The 16,743-nt window shown below is 43.5% G+C and overlaps 1 protein-coding gene across 1 annotated transcript in view; it reads right to left on the bottom strand.

The window, feature by feature from the left end:
* Positions 1–16,743, bottom strand: part of itprid2 (ITPR interacting domain containing 2) — a 285,956-nt gene that overhangs the window by 247,215 nt on the left and 21,998 nt on the right. The window lies entirely within an intron of this gene.

Here is a 16,743-nt window from a genome sequence, read left to right as displayed (position 1 = left end):
AAAAATACAGGAGCGACATATGAGCAGGATTGTGAGAATGGGTACAGACAACCCACAGATCACCTCCAAAGACCTGCAAGAACATCTGGCTGCAGATGGTGTATCTGTACATCGTTCTACAATTCAGCACAATTTGCACAATGAACATCTGTATGGTAGGGTGATGAGAAAGAAGCCCTTTCTGCACTCACGCCACAAACAGAGTCGCTTGTTGTATGCCAATGCTCATTTAGACAAGCCAGATTCATTTTGGAACAAAGTGCTTTGGACTGATGAGACAAAAATTGAGTTAATTTAGTCAGAACAAAAAGTGCTTTGCATGGCGGAAGAAGAACACCGCATTCCAAGAAAAACACCTGTTACCTACTGGTGGAGGTTCCATCATGCCGTGGGGCTATGTGGCTAGTTCAGGGACTGGGGCCCTTGTTAAAGTCGAGGGTCGCATGAATTCAACCCAATATCAACAAATTCTTCAGGATAATGTTCAAGCATCAGTCACAAAGTTGAAGTTACGCAGGGGTTGGATATTCCAACAAGACAATGACCCAAATCACAGTTCCAAATCTACAATGGCATTCATGCAGAGGGAGAAGTACAATGTCCTGGAATGGCCGTCACAGTTCTCTGACTTGAATATCATCGACAATCTATGGGATGATTTGAAGCAGGCTGTCCATCAAATTGAACTGGAGAGATTCTGTATGAAGAATGGTCAGAAATACCTCCATCCAAAATCCAGACACTCAAGTACGCGTGCAAGTATAAAACAGTAAAACACTCGCACAACAGGAGCATCAGCCGGAGCACGTGTTGTGTCATATGAAAAATAAACCTGGCCTAAGTAGGTCAGGCAGAAAGATTACCAGAAATACACAAGTCACTCTACCAAAAAATGGTAGAGACAAGAATAGTAAAAATATCATGTTTTGGAACAGCAAAGTCAATGTCAGTCATTATCCAAACCACTATATCCTAACACAGGGGTCTGCTGGAGCCAATCCCAGCCAGCATAGGGCGCAAGGCAGGAACAAATCATGGGCAGGATGCCAGCCCACTGCAGGGCACGATGCCAGCCCACTGCAGGGCACACACACACAATGCACCTAACCTGCATGTCTTTAGACTGCGGGAGGAAACCCACGCAGACACGGGGAGAACATGCAAACTCCATGCTGGGAAGTGAACCCAGGTCTCCTAACTGCGAGGCAGCAGCGCTACCACTGCGCCACCGTGCCGCCAGCAGGGTCAAAGTCCTGATCTTAATCAGGAAAGAATGTTTTGGAAGGATCCAAAGAAAGCAGTTCATGCATAGAACTTTTGCATTTTACAGCAACTGTAAAATTACAGCAAAAAAAAAAAAAAAAAAAAAAAAAATGGACACATAGACATAAGATCACACACCAGAATTTAAAAAGAGGCACCAGACAGACATATTGCTGTTGATATAAAGGCACCCCAGCCGTGTTTCGTGACGCACTTTTGCTAATAATTCATTGACTCAAAGCCCTCAGTGTTGGTGCGTCACAGAGAGGATGTGCAGCTTTGTTCATAATGGTACTCGGGTTTTGTTTTTATTCTCTTGCCTTGCTACGACCTCCTGAGGTTCCTCAGTGTGTCCCATAACTGAACCTGCCATTTAAAATTAGCTTGGGGAATGCAAGGAAGCCCATCAAGAATATCACGAAGTTGAAGTATTCTGCAGAGAGTAACTGGATAAAAATGTGCAGGGCCGAAGACCAGTTACTGTAAGTGTGGGCAAATGGGGGTAGGAGTTAGTCACACCAGTTACTGAAAGCAATGAATCATACACACAAATATGCAAAAATCAGATAATTTCCCTCAAATAAAACTATCCAGTATAATGTGCAGGTCTCATTTGTTTAACTGGGTTCTCCAATTTTAGAATTTATGTAAAAGTCTGATCATCTTTTAAGCAATTTATGCAAACTAGAGAACATTTCAAAAGGAATCAAATGGTTTAGCACCACTGTAAGCCAAGAGGTGACTTATGACCACCATTGCAATGATCAGGACACCCACAACAAAGAATGAACTCTGGGCAGTACACAGGTGTATATTACCTACAATTACCAGAATACAAAACCAGGGGTGAAGGTTTTAAACCCATTACTCCTTGACCTTTGGAAATCCAAATCTGCAGTCTGCAAAATGGAAATTTAGAAAAGAGGAAAGAACGAACGTTCACAGTGACACTACGTCTCTACTGCTAACACTTGCTGCAAGATTCATGTAAATTTTACTACAAACCATGATGTCCGCATGTTGGTCTTGAAAAAATTTTACACCTGATGCCCTGGAAAAGGATGTTAAAAAGTTAGAGCTTCCAGGAAAGAGGAGAAGAGGAAGGCCAAAGAGGAAGTTTATGGATGTGGCGAGAGAGAAAACATGCAGGTGATGGGAGTGACAGAGGACAAGATATGAAAGAAGGTGATCCACTGTGGCGACCCCTAATGGGAGCAGGAGCAGACGAAGATTACAACCAAAATCTGAAGTTTAATAAATCCCACAAGCCCATCATATAGCACTCTGACATCTAAAATGTTTAGGACTCTACACCACCGAGGGGCTCAGGCAGGTGCTCAGTATCACATTGCAGACGATTCCAGCTTATCGAGGGACGGACACAGTTTGGTTCAAAAAGAAATGAAAGCCTATCAGAACAAAAACACCAACACGCCAAACACCCAGAAATACTTGACAACACGCAATAACATCTTACAAATTATATAAGCCTGGCCAAAAATCTACCCAATTGAACACCTGAATTAAGACAACACGTCAAAATGTTATTTTGAAAACACATTCATTAAAGCAAAGCATTCTTTTTAAAGCTTTTTAGATCTGCTGACCAAAATAAGTAAACCAGTACCATACTGGGACCAAGGACAAAGCTGATTACCAGAACTACAGCAGAGACATACATAGAACAACAAGGGCTACAATCTTCTTTTAGCTGCTCCCGTTGGGTGCTGCCACAGCGGATCATCTTCTTCCACAAACAACATGGGCTACAATAAACACAGTAGATGTTTCTATTCTAGTATATTATTAACAAATATTAATGTTTGCTTTCCACTTTTTTTTTCCCCCCCTCTTGTGATATCATTCCTAATAGTGACGAGATCGCGGACGTATATCACTGCCAGTGTACACACCTTGTGTAAGCATTAGTAAGACTGACAGCAGTACATTCATTAGAATTGTTATGATGGGACTTTGGCACCGAACTCATGGCACTGGATAAGCCACTTCCCAGATTAACACATTTCTTCTAACAGAGTTGGCAAATTGTTCAGTGTACCCCAGTTTTCATAAATAAAATGCCAAAAAAAGAGCTACTCTGATTTAATACAGATGATGGCATAAGCCTTGACGCTCGTCACACCCTTTACATTTTCTGCCATCTGCACAGTTCTCAATGGTCCAAACACACATGTCCTTCACACTACCAGTGGATTGTGATTTACAGAGCCACTTTGCTTTCTCCTAATGTGGTTTTATTCTCTCTCACCAAGGCATGATAAACTTTATATAAAACCATCTTTGGATTACCACAATGTGTTTGCTAATAGCAACCATGTGATGAAGCTCCAACCAGCTGTCGGCCAATGAAATGACATTTAGCCTGCAAGACTGCCATGCTACTATATTATACCTCCACCCAACTGACTTGTCCCTCACACCACCAAGAAAAAAGTTGTCACATCATTGTGTCACTGGCACGTTTCAAACTAGCACCATGCTCCCATTCATCTCACACACACTTGGATAAGTAAGGAAGAGAGAAACCCATACGTCAACTCCGTTCTGTACCAACCCCTACTCTCTCTTCTGTTTCCTTTTCCGGTGTCCTTTTGGTCACCACCATCTACTCTAAGTACCATGATGTTCCAAAAATGATGGATGGATTAAAAGCCAGAAGTCTGTATGACCATCAGCATCAAGTGACTCCGTGAGAACCCTAACTACAAAGAGGACTATTTCCTTTATGTTAGGTAGAATGCCCAGAGGGGACTGGGTGGTCTCGTGGCCTGGAACCCCTGCAGATTTTAATTTTTTTCTCCAGCTTTCTGGAGTTTTTTTTTTTTTTTTGTTTGTTTTTTTCTGTCCACCCTGGCCATCGGACCTTACTCCTTTTCTATGTTAAGAAATTAAAATAAGGCAACATTAGTTATTTTGGGGCGGCACGGTGGCGCAGTGGGTAGCGCTGCTGCCTCGCAGTTGGGAGATCTGGGGACCCGGGTTCACTTCCCGGGTCCTCCCTGCGTGGAGTTTGCATGTTCTCCCCGTGTCTGCGTGGGTTTCCTCCGGGCGCTCCGGTTTCCTCCCACAGTCCAAAGACATGCAGGTTAGGTGGATTGGCGATTCTAAATTGGCCCTAGTGTGTGCTTGGTGTGTGGGTGTGTCCTGCGGTGGGTTGGCACCCTGCCCGGGATTGGTTCCCTGCCTTGTGCCCTGTGTTGGCTGGGATTGGCTCCAGCAGACCCCCGTGACCCTGTGTTCGGATTCAGCGGGTTGGAAAATGGATGGATGGATAGTTATTTTGTTTTTTATTTTTATTTTCTTCATTATGTAAAGTACTTTGAGCTACTTTTTGTATGAAAATGTGCTATAGAAATAAATGATGTTGTTGTTGCTTGTTTCATAAGTTACAAGTCGTGGGGTCACTGGAAATATTTCCCCTACCACAGAAATGAACGTTCTCAAATGAGTTAATGTTTATGGCGTACATCTCAGATTGCATGCTACAGCAATAAATTGTACGCAAAACAGAGGATGGTATATCAAGTCAAGTACCTTCATGGTCATGCCATCCATACCCCATGTTACAGCATACAGTGGCACAAAAGAACGTAGGGCAGTGAAGCATACACAGAAACACGAAGAGTGCAAGACAGGTAAAGACATCATATATAAGGCAGACTAACAATCTTGCAGTCTTGTATGTATGCATGCATGCATGTACTGTATGTATATTATCCAGTCGATGCTCAGAACGTTTACTGAAGTGCCATCTGATTAGGAAGTTGACATGTAACATACATATTCCATATAATTAAAAAGCCAATACCACTGACTCACTCATCACAAAATCTCCTGAACCATGAGGACTTGAAATTTGGAATGTAGGTTACCCTTGGCGCATAGGTGCTCACTAAAACGGTTTTAAAAATTTCGTGGTCCATGTGGGTTTTTTTTAAGACCCATTTGTACTTCTGTCTGCTTTTCATAAGAGAACTACTTCACGGATTGAGTTTTATATAAAATTTGCTTGAACATTCCGTTGATTTTGCAACTTTCTCATCACACGAAGTATCAGTTTGCTTGCTGTACCAATTTTTTAGTGCGAATCCGAGAGACTCGTCGGGCTGCGGTGCTCTCCTCACTCACATGCAACCTTAACACCGCTTAGTTAGCGAACAAGAGAACTACTGAACAGATTTAAAAATCAGGTTTTTTCTATAAATTTGCTTGAACATTCCAATTGATTTTGCAACTTCTCTCATCACACGAACAATCATAGTTCACTTGCAAGAGCGATATATTCGTTCTAATCCGAGACAGAGGCTGCGGGCCAAGGGAAGTGTGACATCAGGAGGGGGGAGCCAGGCAGGGCTCTCCTCACTCATGTGCCAGCCTCCGTTCAAGTCGGTCTACCTCTGTGTTTTGGAGTGTTCCTTGCCTTCACTTAGCTAGCGATAACAGTTTGTTTTTTGATTTTTTTTTAAAAAGTGTGTCCTGTTTCACTACTATGCAGGCAGAGCCAAGGGGGATGCCTAGAAAACTATAAATAAATAGGTAAGTGAACAGATCATAATAAATCTTTTAGTTGCTACTATTTAAGGGTGGCTATAGCAGATCATCAGTCTCTCTCACTCGCCCTCCCAGTCTTTTACGTCATTTTCTGCCAAACCGACTGCCTTCATGTCCTCCCTCACCAAATCCATAAACCACCTCTGTGGCCTTCCTCTTTTCCTCTTGCCCGGTGACTCCATCCCCAGCATGCTCTTCCAGATGTGCCCCCATCTCTTCCTGTGCCCAAACCACCTCAATCTCGCCCCTCTCAAAAAAAAAAGTATCACTCTATGGGTCCATACAAACCTGTATTAATACTTGTGTGCACATTAAAATTTTTTTGTACATCGTACAATTCTCATGACAGTGGAATAGGTTATTCTTAGCCAGTAATTGCAGTGGAAAAATGGGGTTAACATCCACTCATGCATGAGGAAAGAAAAAAGTGAATACACCGTGAAACCAGTAGAATTTTGAAAAATTTCGGTCATACCACCCAGCACTAGGTTCTGGTAATACGAGCTGCAGCACTCTGAACCAAAACCAAGGTTTGTAAGGAAGATCACAAAGGATAGAATTTCAATAATCAAGACGAGACTTCAGAAAATCACATCCTGCCCACATCCCACTCAGCATCAACGGTTTAGATGTGGAGACCATTATTAACATAGATATAAGTTCTTCGGTGTGCACATAACTGAGGAACTTACGTGGACGCATAACACCTCATCACTAAAGCCCAGCAGAGACTACACTCACTGAGGCGGCTGAAACGAGCAAGTCTTCCCCCTTCCATCCTCACCATGTTCTACAGAGGCACCATTGAGAGTGTTCTGACCAGCTGCATCACTGTCCGGTATGGCAACTGCAACATATCCGACCGCAAAGGATAGTGAAGACAGCAGAGAACATTATTGGGGTGCCTCTCCCTTCACTACAGGACATAAGTTTACAAACGCAGTGTCCACAAGGCCTGCAGCATTGTGCAGGACTCCTTACACGGATGTTTCACACTTCTGTCATCCAAGAGAAGACCGTGCATGCATCAGAGCCAGATCTGCCAGGCTGCAGGATAGTTTTTACACCCAAGCTGTCAGACCTCTTAACAACATGCTGCTCCCTGGGATTGTCGAGGCAGAAGATGCACCAGAGATTCTCATCTGGAAAGAAGGCTCTAGGAGTCAGAGGATAGGAACACAGTACAGGAGGTCCTTGGGTTACAACGTCTCGACATAAGATGTTTCGAGTTTACAACGCTCACTCCCATAAAAACTTAAATAAAAAAAAAAAAAAAAAAAAAACACGAGAAGGAATAAAGGATTTTTTTTTTTTACCACTTATTTTTTCTGTACAGTGTACATTACACTATATGATCTTTTCCTTTTTCTGTGGCTTGTGTTTTTATGCTCTAGATTATGATTTTGCAGATGTGTTAGGCTTGGGTGCGTTTCGATTTACACCAAGATTCGGGTTACATCTCTGTTGTAGGAATGGAGCTGTGTCGTAACCCGAGGACCCCCTGTAATTAGCTTTATTGCAATAAAACAATAAACGCAGACTCAACCCAGTTAGACCAAATCCAGTTGAGCCCCAAACAAGCCAAAAGTCAGTTTATATAAATCACTTCTTATCATGTGGACCTCGCTCAAGACAGCCCAGTCGCTGCTCCCTCCGACCCCCTTCTGCAGCTGCCATCCCAAGTTTTCATGGGAACCACCAATATCTCTCATATTTTATTATTAGCCTTCACCTTTTGCTTCGCTTATTTTTAGGTCGGCCTTGAGCTTGCAGGTGTTCCCCCTCTTGGGCTGTCTCTATCCATCATTCTCCCCCTTCTCTGTCCCTCAAGTTGATAAGATATTGGTGGCTACAGCGAAGCTTTAATTAAACAAGAAATATGGCATGCGCCTTTATTTAACCATTTGCTTGGTATGCCTGACTTGTATTAATACCTGCACTAAGGTTAATGTTTATAAGTTTTCATACTTACTTATGCTAATACATCCATCAATCCATCCATTTTCCAACCCGCTGAATCCGAACACGGTCACGGGGGGGATCTGCTGGAGCCAATCCCAGCCAACACAGGGCACAAGGCAGGAACCAATACCGGGCAGGGTGCCAACCCACCGCAGGACACACACAAACCAAGCACACACTAGGGACAATTTAGAATCGCCAATCCACCTAACCTGCATGTCTTTGGACTGTAGGAGGAAACCCACGCAGACACGGGGAGAACATGCAAACTCCACACAGGGAGGACCTGGGAAGCGAACCCAGGTCCCCCAACTGTGAGGCAGCAGCGCTACCCACTGCGCCACCGTGCCACCCATGCCAATACATGAATATGCCAATTTCTTATTTTCCATAGGACCTTCCACACGGCCTCATCCGCCTCTAAAAACAGAACTTTTAAACATGTGAGCCACTTTCCTGCAAAGATGAGTGTCCATGTAGAAAAGAACTGAAAATCTCATACTGACCTTTAAGGATTTGGACATTCTTGATATCCTTCTGCTGTGAAACATTCTGACCTGTCACTGTTTACACATCTTAAACAACTATTATAATACAGAAATGATCAGTGTATGATCTATAATTATATTACATATCTATCAACTCTGGATCTAGATTGCAAATGCCATACATTGCATCAATGTTCCTATTGCTTACTGCACGCAATGTTGCTGCTACTTCTTTGTCTGGTCTTTGCACAATGTCTTGTCTTGTTTGTGTTTTAAATTTTAATTCTATTTTTAATTTGAATTTATTATTTGCACTTCATGTTGTTACACTGTAGACCCTGAGCTTCGCAATTTTGTCTATCTGTATACTTGTATATGGTTGTGACGACAATAAAGTTTGCTTTGGCTTTTGAGATGTGACCAGAGCATAAGACGAGAACTGCAGGGCTGATTGCTGAAAGAGATGGACATAAACGGCCGATATTATGTAGCTGGAAATATGCAGACCGAGTAACATTAATACGCACCTCAAATTTCAAGGTACTGTCGAGAATAACACCTAAGTTTATAACCTGGGAGGAAGGAGAGTTTAGAGAATTATCAAGTCAATGAAATGTCACATCTATCCGAAAACAGTTTCAGTTCCTACCGAAAGAACCTCCACTTTAGCACTATTTAAGAAAATTACCAGATAGTTAAAAATATATACGAACAACGAGTATAACAAAATGTACTTGTGAAGATGCAACTCCCTTCACAACAATATAGGCGTACGTTAGCCTATATCAGCTTCTTGCAAGGCAGCTTATAGTTCATCCCAAAAAGGTGTCCTGTCCATCCTCGGTAATATAAATAAAAATTTGAGAAATGGCACGTACCTGCGTCCTTTATTGTGCATGTAAAAGGACTGTTGGACGATGCCAGCAGTCACCAAGTGACGCATCTTAGGATATTTTTTCATGGCGTTGGGGGCGTCTCTCCTTGACGGGCCCTCGGAGAGTAGCATCGGCGGCCGCTCATCCGTTTCTTCCGCTGGCGCTTGCTTGCTGTCGGGGGGTTTCGAGGCGGCAAGATGGGGAGCTGCGGTCAAGCCTTTAAGATTGCATGTTGTTGTTGAATATGTTTGTTTGCTACTTTTGTTGTCGGCTGGGGAGGCGCAGTTGAGGAGGTCCTGGACGGGTATCGGGAAGTGTGTGTGGGCAAAAACTAGTGTCATCTGGAGAACAGAGGAGCGTGCGAGCACGCAGGTAACTCCCTGGTTTAAAAAGGGGCACAAGACGCGTGACTGGGGTCCCTGGTCTGCGGATTGTTAAATGAACTTATAAAAGGCTTTGTGGAGAGTAGCACAAGAGGAAAAGGATAAACTGGGTGAAGGACGTGCGGGGTTGCTGGAGTCCGTTAACAATATGTAGGAAGTGAAGCACCAGGATGGAACATCAATTAGATGGGTGCAGTTTTCACAATATTTTGTTTTGTGGCACGAGTTTTTTTTTTTTTTTTTTTTTTGATCTGTAGTACATTCTAAAAGTTGTTAGAATTTTTTTTCCTCTTTTTGCTATGCACAATTTCTAGGACTGTTTTAGCCATTAATTGCACCTTTGGTCAACTTGCACTTCTGTATCAATATCTCTATCTGTGGTGTTGTGGGTCCACAGCTCTCTCAGCAAAGGCTGTGTTAAATAATCACCGTGCTCACGGCTTAGCGAGGGGGCATGGTAGTTGTGGCTAAAGCGGGTCTCAGGGCAATCAGCGGTGTGGGCATTTCTCACCTAAGTGCACAGGTGAGAGACTGCCCACATCCGTGATGGTTCCTGGGGATGCTAATGTGCTGCAGCTGCTATGTCCTCTCGGCATATATAGAAGCGCGAGTCGGCTAGAAAGAAAGGATGGAAAAAAAGAAAGGAGGAAAGATGGAGGTTGCTGGAGAGCAAGGAGCAGGAGAGGAGAGCGCATGTAAGTGAATGCTCGAAGGCAGCTGAATGGAAGCCTGGGTGTTAGGCTGACACCTAGGAGTCGTAGTAGTGGTCGCTCCCACCGAGTGATCGAGTAGCGGGAGTGACCAGTGAAGGGCGACTGGCCACGCAAGGCCAGGATGGCAGCGGGAGTCGGGAGGCTTGATGGAGAAGTCCTTGACGTGAGCGTCCTGGTTGTTAAGGACTCCAAGTCTCAGGCCTGGGATGAGAGCGCGCCCGAAGCCAGGATCAGAAGGCCTCCAGACCTGTGTAAGAGAAAGAAGGACAGCTGCAGGGCCCTAGGGAGAAGCAGGTGAGACGCTAATGTAAAAGAAGCACCGGGCTCGTCATTGTTTTAAAGGACTGCTTAAAGCAATATTTTAACTTCGATTTTTAAAGGATTGTTTTTCTATTGTTTTTTCTCCACGTTGTGTTTTATTGGATTATTTATTGTATTTGTGAATCACTGCACTATTTGGACAATGCACTTTGTTTTGATTATTGTTTTAAATAAAAGCACCTTTGCACATTTTCATCATCCCCTTGCTGTGTTGTTGCCTCACCGTCTAGCTCATCGGTAACATTAAATCGACGGTGTTGGGTTCAAGGGCTCCCGAACAGCGGATGGGAGCATGGAGCCGAACATGCATCGTCACACCGTCCCACTGACCTCAGTCCCTCTATCAAGGACTTGGCGTCTGCCAGTTTTATCTGGTAAGGACCTGAAGGCCTGACAGTACTGCATATAAATAAGCTACTAGGAGCAAGTCCGAGGGCAGGGGCAGCACAGAGCTCGGAATCCAAACCACCAATTGGTTGAAGTTGCTGCAGAACTGGTTCCGATGCTACAAAACCTTCTGCCAGATGGAAGTGGGTGAAAAGAGACTACGGGAAGCGCTGGAGTGGCCCTCCACAACGCTGTAGGCTTTGCACATGCAACTCTTAATAAAAGAGGTCTTTAAAATGGAGGGCAGAGAGGTCCCAACGATCTTTTCTGCTGTACTGCCCTCTCTGTTCTAACACCGTACAGTCAGAAATACTGATGTTCCCAAACCAGACACTGATGCAGCTGGTCAGAGCACTTGATGGTGCACCTGAAGAACGTGAGGAAGACGGATACGTGAGGTAGCCTTACCTTCTTCATCTGTCAAAGGAGCACTGTCCCCTTCTTGGCTATGGAGGTGGTGGTGGTGTTGTTAATTGACCGAGTAAGGTCGGCAGGCAGGTGCACAACCAAGGAATTTGCTGCTCTTGACCAATTCCACTACAGAGCCGTCTATGTGCAGAGAATTCACGCTTGGACCACCACAGTTAAATTTCGTTACACAAATCACATAGCAACCCAACCCACCGTTTAAGGGACAATGCATTAAAAGGAATACTCCACCCAAAAAAAAAAAATTTTCTTCCATTGCTTCTCATGTCATTTTTGCTTGACTTCTCATAACACTTTTTATTGGCTAACTGAACAAATTAAAAAACACGCAAGCTATCAAGGCAGCTCAGGCACCTTCTTCAGGCAACATGCAACACAAATTGGAATTCCCTGGGTTTATAGAGACAGCAGAACAGATACAGCATTGGAAAAACATTAAGGGGGTCATCTTGTTTGTTGTGACGGCTGAGAAAAACTATCTCCTGCTTACACAGAGAGCGGAGATAAAGAGTTGGATATAAATATACTTCACTGTGGACCAGCAGGGGCCAACTGAACAGCAGCATGCAATACAACATCAAAAAAAACCTCAAGTTAGCGGCGTCTCATAAATCTACATGTCACTTACCCATTTGTATGCTCACACATGCATATTGTTGCTATTTACGTCTGCAAAAAAAAAAAATAAGCAGTGCACAAAAGTCATTTGCATCAAAGTGAATGCAAGCTTTTGAAGATGGAACTCTGTGTGTGTGTATGTGTGTATATAATAAAAATCTCCCACACATACAATATATATAATTTACTCTCCTTTCAACAAAAAAAAAAAAAAGATAACAGTGGCATTTTTTTCATTTCCTAGGAGTACTGCGGTGTTTTCCGAACAAAGATTTTTAGTGACGCAGTATTTAGTTGTATGCAATTAAATCAAATGTGAGAAACTGGCTGTGCACAAATCCCCTTGTCATTGTGCTGATTTGAACACCTGTCACTGCTCAATCCTGATTGGTTGGATGAGCTCATTAAGCCTTGAATTTCATAGACAGGTGTGTCCAATTGTGAGATATAAAGGGATTTAAGGTGGTCAATTACAAGTTGTGCTTCCTTCCCTTTGACTCTCCTCTGAAGAGTGACAGCATGGGATCCTCAAAGCAACTCTCCAAAGCTCTGAAAACAAAGATTGTTGAGTCTCCTGGTTTAGGGGAAGGCTACAAAAAGCCATCTCAGAGGTTTAAACTGTCAGTTTCTGTAACTGTAAGGAATGGAATCAGGAAATGGAAGGCCACAGGCACAGTTGCTGTTGAACCCAGCAGATCTGGTAGGCCAAGAAAAATACAGGAGCGGCATATGAGCAGGATTGTGAGAATGGTGACAGACAACCCACAGATCACCTCCAAAGACCTGCAAGAACATCTGGCTGCAGATGGTGTATCTGTACATCGTTCTACAATTCAGCACCTGTATGGCAGGGTGATGAGAAAGAAGCCCTTTCTGCACTCACGCCACAAACAGAGTCGCTTGTTGTATGCCAATGCTCATTTAGACAAGACAGATTCATTTTGGAACAAAGTGCTTTGGACGGATGAGACAAAAATGGAGTTATTTGGTCATAAAAAAAGTGCTTTGCATGGCGGAACACCACCACATTCCACACCGGCTACCTTCTGTCAAATATTGGTGGAGGTTCCATCATGCTGTGGGGCTGTGTGGCTAGTTCAGGGACTGGGGTCCTTGTTAAAGTCGTGGGTCAGATGAATTCAACCCAATATCAACAAATTCTTCAGGATGATATTCAAGCATTGGTCACAAAGTTGAAGTTACGCAGAGGTTGGATATTCCAACAAGACAATGACCCAAAACACAGTTGGAAATCTACAAAGGCATTCATGCAGAGGGAGAAGTACAATGTTCTGGAATGGCCGTCACAGTCCCCTGACTTGAATATCATCGAAAATCTATGGGATGATTTGAAGCAGGCTGTCCACACAAAATCTCTCCAGTTCAATTTGATGAAGAATGGTCAACAATACCTCCATCCAGAATCCAGACACTCATCAGAGGCTATAGGAGGACAGCATTTAGAGGCTGTTAGATTTGCAAAAGGAGGCTCATAGATAGATAGATACTTTATTAATCCCAGGGGGAAATTCACAAGTATCTAAGTATTGATGTCATATCTCTGTTGGGGTGCCCACATTTATGCACCCGTCTAATTTTGTTATGATGCATATTGCATATTTTCTGTTAATCTAATAAAAACTTAAGGTCACTGCTGAAATCCTACGGTTTCCATAATGCCACAGCAGCAGCAGCAAGCCAACAGCAGATCGAGCACAGAGGAGGTAAAAGAAAATTTGTTTCCCATTGTATCACTAATTTAGAAGGGGGTTTTGGAGGAGGAACTGCCTCTCCTTAATATGCGTTCGGCCTACCTCTTCACAACGCAAAACGGCAGGTGTGTAGCGTGTCCCTGGGGTGGGCAAGTGAAGCAAGCAGGGGGCAAAGTCCCCTAGTGTGTGTTTTTATTTATATACATACACAATCTTGGGAGGGAAATGAGACACGATCTTCTCGGAAGACAATTCGACATCCCGCGAGAGACATTTTAATGGTCACGCAAGACAAGGCAGGGAGACCGAAGGACAGCTGCTGTACAGGCTTTTAAATTAAAATCGACATGTAGAGCGACAAGCAGAACAGGCATCTTGGCAGAAGCAGCGCAAAGCCAGTAGCTGATCTGTCCACTTCTGCTTAGCGTTATTCAGCTCGCCCCCTTCACAACGTGAGCGGGAGAGACGCAAAGTGGCAGAAGCGTAGCGCGCCTCCAGGGTGGCTGAGCGAAGCAATTGAGACCAGATCATCTCGGAGAGAGACTTTGACGACACGCAAAAGACTAGACATTACAACCTTAGGAAGCAAAACCCGCGAGACTGTGACCTTTGCGCATCACGCCCTACTTTACAAACAATTTAAAACAAGTTCACGGACATCTAACCTAGCAGTTGCTGGAATGCTTTTGGCAGACAGACTTCAGGGGCTCCCAGCTCTTAAAACAGCGACAAGCAGAACACGCAGCTTGTCATCATTGGCTATCAAATGAGAACGCCATCAACAGACATTTGGACATAAATCCAGCATATGCAAACTTAAGAACATGTTCATTAAAAAAACTTTACAACCAATAACCCCCCCCCTCCCCTCCCCCCCCCCACACACCACGTAATTTGTGCTATATATTGCCTTTGATTCTTGTAAGTCTAAGCATTATCCTCTGATGAAGGCCCCTGGTAGGGGCTGAAAGCTCAGGAATCAAAACTACATGATACGCAATTCATTTTCTCCCTTTGCATATTTGCAGCTGGAGATCCACAAACCGTATCACAGACCTTTTCCATATTATATTATTTTGTGCTTAGACATTATAAAACTAGCTATATAAACTTTTATATTTACTGTGTGTGTGCGCCTGTGTGTCTGCAACACGCAAGCTCAAAGCTGCTTGAAAGCTCTTCACAGTTGTGCCCACCTCACAGTGTCTGGACGTATTTAACCATATTAAAGCAAAAACAACCTCCAACATGCATTGGATGCCAATGCCAACAATCATTCCATGAGCAACGTTGTTCCATTCCTGCGTTCTAAATGTTTGGTCAATCAGGTAAACTTCATCTTCGTGTCTATCAGCTGTAGAGATAAAGATGCAGACTCATAAACAGGGCTGTCAGCAAGTGTCAGCCTCACGCTCTCTCTGCACATATTTACAGAAGAGATTACCATCAGGTTTAGTTCCTCTTTTGCTAAAGAATATAACCAAGTCCATCAAGATGATGATGCAGGGACCATAAACTTGATATATAAGAAACCAACTTATGGCCCAAGGAGGCCGGTCGTGTACAGAAATCAGACGTGTTAAATATGGCTACAGTATTTAAGAAAGGAAGGGTGAAAAGCAGCAAGTGTGTGGGTGGAAGGAAAAGAGAGCGCTTATCTGAGAATGCTAGTCTAGTCAAATTAAAAGAAATATTTATTCCAAGTGTAATTTATACAAAATGACCGAACATGTATTCCTGTTAAAATCAATTCCCTAGGGTGATGGATCCATTTATAGACTCCAAGAATGACAGTGACACCTTACTTACTCAAAGCAAGCATTTGTGCTTTGTTTTCCTTTCCTGTTTTTTTATTGCTAATCTGAGCAGGATTTGTTTACTTAAAACTGTAGTTCCAATTTAATAAAAAAAAATAATAAAATAAAATGAAAAAACTCTTGGGGTTACGGGAATGGAGTTGAAGATTATCAGGAAAGCATCAGTTGCAAATAGGGCTGTCAGATCGAAACGTCACTATTCAAAAATAATTTGGAAAAGGTCTCTTTCTCAAAAGGCAAAAAGTGGACATCCAACCTTAAAAGGACAAGTGCCTGTGTGTCCGGTTGCTATGTCTCTGTCATTCCAACACAGGGTGCATCAAACATTAATACTGCTTTACAAATCCCATACCAAATGGCATATAATAGAGACACACATTTGTCATTGCAATAGATGGCACAAACATTTGTGGAACATTTTTCTACTATAACTATTTGCAATGCACCATCTGTTGGAATAAAATGCATTGCATTTGTCATTAATACATGCATTACAAAATATATTCCCCATAGAGGGTGGTGCACTGCAAATGTCTAATTAATTAATTGGATTTCAACCCATCTTTGAAGACAAGTACGGCTAGTAAAAGTATAAACCTTCACATACAAAACGTACATGTCCATCCATCCATTTTCCAACCCACTGAATCCGAACACAGGGTCACGGAGGTCTGCTGGAGCCAATCCTAGCCAACACAGGGCACAAGGCAGGAACCAATCCCGGGCAGGGTGCCAACCCACCGCAGGACAAACACACACCAAGCACACACTAGGGCCAATTTAGAATCGCCAATCCACCTACCCTGCATGTCTTTGGACTGTGGGAGGAAACCGGAGTACCCGGAGAAAACCCACGCAGACACGGGGAGAACATGCAAACTCCATGCAGGGAGGACCCAGGAAGCGAACCCAGGTCCCCTTACTGCGAAGCAGCAGCGCTACCACTGCACCACCCAAACGTACATGTAACGACCTCAAATTTCACTTATGGCTCTGTATTCATTTTTGGCCGATTTGACACCCCTACTTGGTAAGCAGGGACCAATGCAGGATGGGACCCTAGCTCTGTGCCGGTCGCGCACAAAATACTAAAATTCTGAATTACCAAAAACTGACCTAACCCTGGTCTTCGGGACATGGAAAGAAAAGTTGGGGTTTCCTCTGGGTAACTATGCAAACTCCACATAAATGACAACTGACTCA

The sequence above is a fragment of the Erpetoichthys calabaricus genome, chromosome 8 (assembly GCF_900747795.2).
Source record: "Erpetoichthys calabaricus chromosome 8, fErpCal1.3, whole genome shotgun sequence".
Classification (NCBI taxonomy): Eukaryota; Metazoa; Chordata; class Cladistia; order Polypteriformes; family Polypteridae; genus Erpetoichthys; species Erpetoichthys calabaricus.
This window is presented reverse-complemented; position numbering and strand designations above follow the sequence as displayed.